The sequence below is a fragment of the Montipora capricornis genome, chromosome 8, assembly GCF_036669925.1.
Source record: "Montipora capricornis isolate CH-2021 chromosome 8, ASM3666992v2, whole genome shotgun sequence".
Taxonomy (NCBI): domain Eukaryota; kingdom Metazoa; phylum Cnidaria; class Anthozoa; order Scleractinia; family Acroporidae; genus Montipora; species Montipora capricornis.
Genome location: NC_090890.1, coordinates 18,560,286 through 18,565,285, shown reverse-complemented (window position 1 = coordinate 18,565,285; position 5,000 = coordinate 18,560,286).

The following is a 5,000-nucleotide window of genomic DNA, read 5'->3' as shown; positions in this document are numbered from 1 at the left end:
TGCCACGGTTGTGGCATAGCATTTCATACAGAATGGCAATTCATTTTCGACTGTTTTTTGAACACTCCCATCAATTATTGACTTGCTTGTTGTGAAGCAATTTAAATGATTTCTATGAAGAGTTAGTCATTCAGCATTACACTCACTTCGTAAGAACCTGGTCACAAAGGTCCTGGCTCACGCAGAGCCTGGTTCAATTAGGAAACAACTCATCGAAAAGGTTACATTCCTAAGAACCTGGTCACAAAGTCCCTGGCTCACGAAGAGCCTGGTCACAGAGATCCTGGTTCAATTAGGAAACAAGACATCGAAAAGGTTACATTCCTAAGAACCTGGTCACAAAGGTCCCGGCTCACGAAGAGTATGGTCACAGAGGCCCTGGCTCAAGTAGGATCCAAATCATCAAAAAGGTTACATTCCTAAGAACCTGGTCACAAAGGTCCTGGCTCACGAAGAGCCTGGACACAAAGGCCCTGGCTCAATTAGGAACTGAGTCATCAAAAAAGTTACATTCCTAAGAACCTGGTCACAAAGGTCCTGGCTCACGCAGAGCCTGGTCACAGAGGCCCTGGCTCAATTAGGAACCGAGTCATCAAAAAGGTTACATTCCTAAGAACCTGGTCACAAAGGTCCAGGCCCACAAAGAGCCTGGTCACAGAGGCCCTGGCTCAATTAGGAACTGAGTCATCAAAAAAGTTACATTCCTAAGAACCTGGTCACAAAGGTCCTGGCTCACGCAGAGCCTGGTCACAGAGGCCCTGGCTCAATTAGGAACCGAGTCATCAAAAAGGTTACATTCCTAAGAACCTGGTCACAAAGGTCCAGGCCCACAAAGAGCCTGGTTGCAGAGGCCCTGGTTCAATTAGGAACTGAGTTATCGAAAAGGTTACATTCCTTTAAACCTATGCATCTCTCTATTTACATTGAGCCATATTCTGTATTTTCCTAACCCTAACCCTGTACAGAACCAGTGTGGAGATATTCTGTAATTCATTAATAATATTTATATTACTAACATAATGTCAAAGTGGTAATATGATCAAATTTTTACACTTGTTGAGTGTATCGCATAGAATTTCATGAAAGAACAAAAACACCATTTACTGTTTGCAAACATCTTCATTAGTTCTGGAGATATTTAATTTTGAAAGGCAAATGAGATGACTGATGACGTTATACACCCAACTACTTTGCAGCGCAGACCATTGGGACTTGGTAGTCTAATATTTCTACAGGAAACACACCTATGGCTATAAAAAATTATGTTCCCAATGGCAACTCACTCTTTTTCAGTCCCCACCCACTTGATTTTCAATATGTTAGTTATTTTCAGCTTGAGAAATGTTAAACAAGGCCACAAACTCGAGCTAACATATTTATATGCTTGCTGGAAGCAAATATCAAAATGGAACACCAAAAGTGGCCAGAAAAGCTTTTAATATGGAGGAGGTCTGGAACCCAGTATGATTCCATGGTAACAAAACTGTTAAGCTCATATTGTGGAGAAAATTTAGTGCAATCTTATTGGAAAAAATCCAACATTTCTGATACAAATTGGCTGAGATAGACTACTTGACTACTTGTTTATGTTTCAAAATGGCTTACATAGGTAAGATGCGACTTTCGTCATAATGCCACTTCAATATTCATTACATTTCAACCTTTTCCTCTTTGGCTCTTGTTGCAGCAGATAACTTTTGGGGAAATTTTGAAAACGTCAGCACGTGACTAAGATTTTAAACAGAGACACCCTTGAAGCTGACTTGTAACTTTTCTTAGATTGTTACTGAACACCTACTGTTGTTTGTAGCAAATGACTCATTTCCTCAGTACTCTAAAGTAAAAAAAAAAACCATCACCATCAGGTATCATTATAGTTGTAATTGTAACTCAGAGTGATTAAAGCAAAGAATTTGATAAATTTAGTTACACTGTATACTGGAAAACAATCATCATAATTATATGATGTAGTTGGCTTAGTTTGTTGAAAAATGGGCCTCCATGCAGGACTCTATCCACACCAACACTGGGGGTCTCTCAGTACATGAGAAGAAAGTGCTGCCTTTGTGATGATATCCAATCTTCTCCCATAAGTACTTTTAAGCGAATTGCCAGATTGGTGACGTCATCAGTGGTTCAGCTTGATGATGGATCACAAAAACAAAAAACAATGTATAGCTGAAATTGTAACAGCGAAGATTAATCAAATTTGGCATGAGTAATAACCCTTGAGAAAGGTGCAAAATGCTGCAGAGTATCACGTAGCCATGGCAACACTTTTGGTTCCAGTCCCTTTCGGTGACTATCTTAGTGCCACTTACTCTTTCTGCTAAGTCCTGGACCTCATCCTGTTCCAGTGAATCAGAGTGCCTCGCCACTTCCTTACCTCTCTGTAATGTGAAGTGGAGAGGCACATCATCCTGAGAACCAGCCCAGTCATAGACTTCCTGTTTTTTAATGAATAAAAAAATAAGAACTATTTTAAAAATGATAATTAACATATGTCGATGATTTCATTAAGTGTACGTTTCTATTTTGTATAACAATAATAACAATAATAATAATAATACTTTTCAATGTAGCCAGAAATAATAATAACAGTGGTACGCACACCAAAGAGAGAATAGAACAGAGATTAGAACATGTAAGAAAGCAAAGTGTCATCACCATGGCGGTTGCCACCATTCCCATGTTATTATCATTGTGTACAGTTATACATGTTTACCTGAAAAAAGGCCTTTTTTGAAAAAAGCCTTGCCATCTTTTTTCCGCCATTAAAACGGATAACAATTTTAATACCATTTTGCAAACAGTCATCTGGTTCGGGACAAACTCTGCTTTTGCGGAAGCCCTTAATCTGTTACAAAGCAAAAACATTACCCTTTTAAAAGACAGAAGAAGCCGTCATGTATTAAAATAGTATACTTTACATTATAAATAAAATTTGAGTTTATGAACAAAGAAAGGTAAGCACATCAGCTAGACAAAGTCATAAACAATAAGTAATAATCTGAATATTTATGTTATGAAAGCAGTTAGGGTATAATATTGTTGCCCTACCAAAGATTTCAGTTCTCCTTTACCACTGTTGCTGGTGATGGTGGAGGTGCATTTGGCAGTGCTGGCTGTGCTGCTGCTGGCTGTTGTCCAGAAGGGTGTGTGCTTCCTGCTACTGCTGCTAGTGGTGCTGCAAGTTTCGCGTGCTGCTGTCAATGCCACCTTCAAAGTAGTTATTAGACATTAACAAGATTTTTTAATGTTTTGAAATACATTTAACTAATGTGGCAACAAACTTCTTGAGTTTTTTCGGGAGTAATAATGATAACGGTAATGATAATAATGATAATGATAATAATAATAATAATAATAATAATAATAATAAGAAGAAGAAGAAGAAGAAGAATAACCATATCATTATCAGTAATTTTGCATACCTGGAATTGCAAATCTTGTTCATTGCGAACCTGCCTCCATTCTTCTAACCTTTTCCTATTATAAGAGAAAACTATTAGTCTACTAAGTTGTAAGTTGTTTACTTTGTATATCTTCCAGTAACTTTTTTCTTTTATGACTCAAAACAGATTATTTATTATTCTCCTACCGTTCGTCTCAGGCGGTGTCCGTACTGGGAATGCTTTGCGTCATGGGAAAAATTCAAAATCCCTTCATTTGAATGCAAGACGCGGTCGAGTGAACATCTCAGGTTCGATGGTTAATCGAAGTGGACGTGAATGCGTAATGAGGATTAAAAATCTGTGGCAGTTTCTAAAAAAGTACCGGCAAGCAAGTTCAGTTCCGTGACTTTTTTGGTAAAACAGCAGCTATCGATGCCTGCTGTTGGCTGCATAAGGCTTTATATGTGTCGATGTCTCAGAATGGAAATCGAGAAAGGTGAGATTTCACTGACGATTCATGACTTTTCTGGCCTTTATGTTTCCATCATAGGGCTTGTACGTTCGTATTGTCCACTTAGGTGCGGAGATATTTTTCGAGCACACTTACGTGTAGTCAAAGGAAATGGAATAACACCATTTGTTGTTTTCGATGGCTTACCTTTGCCGGCTAAGGCAAGTGAAGATGAAAGAAGGCAAAGGTGAGAAAAACATTCGATATAAATTTGTAGTAATTCCTTACAGCTTTTGACAAGCTAACCGTAACTATACTAAGCTAGAAATTTACCTCACTTCTCTCGTAAACAGAGACAGAGAGAATCTGCAAAGTAAAGCAGAGGACCGAAACATCTCCGAGTCGGTGGAAGATGCTACGAAACTGCGCAGCCAAGCATTGTAGACATTTACGACCACTGAAGATGATGAAAGTGTACATGGCCAGGAAAGAGGCTCTGCAGAGTCCGCTTCAGAATTTCATGGTATGTTTCATTCCTAGTCTTTAGCAAATTTCTGATATTGTAAATGGGACAACCATGTGAACACTATACTTCACAGGAAACATGTGGCCCTTTCAGGCATGTTATTTACTCATTCCTAAAAGTAGTAAAAGCTGCAATCTATTGTCATCAGTGAAAGAAAAAACCAATGAAACAAGGTTTTTTTTAACAAAGAAAAGTTTTTGTCTTCTAATTATTTCATACTCTTCAAATGGATCCTGGTTGTAGAACATATTTACCCCAGTCTATTACACTTTTTTAATGGGAATGTTCTTAAATTTGGTTGAGTGCAAGTATGTTCAGTACATGTTTTAGAATTTTTGGTCCAATCTTGGCCTCAGTGTTCTCATAAAGAAAAGGAGTGTATTCCTAATGACCAATTAATTTCCTTTTAGGTGATGGAAACTGGTGTCAAGCGATGACATGTGAAATCATCCAGATTGATCAGTTTTTTCATTTTCCTGGAGAATTCCTTGTTTTCCAGTGATGGAAATAGAATTTGTCAAGGTCTGCTTTAAAAAAGGCTTAGATATCCTCGATGGTGTTGTTCAAAAAGGTGTAGCTGGTGATATTCAGCGAGGGGCATACAAGTGCAACTCTCACTGTCAGATAC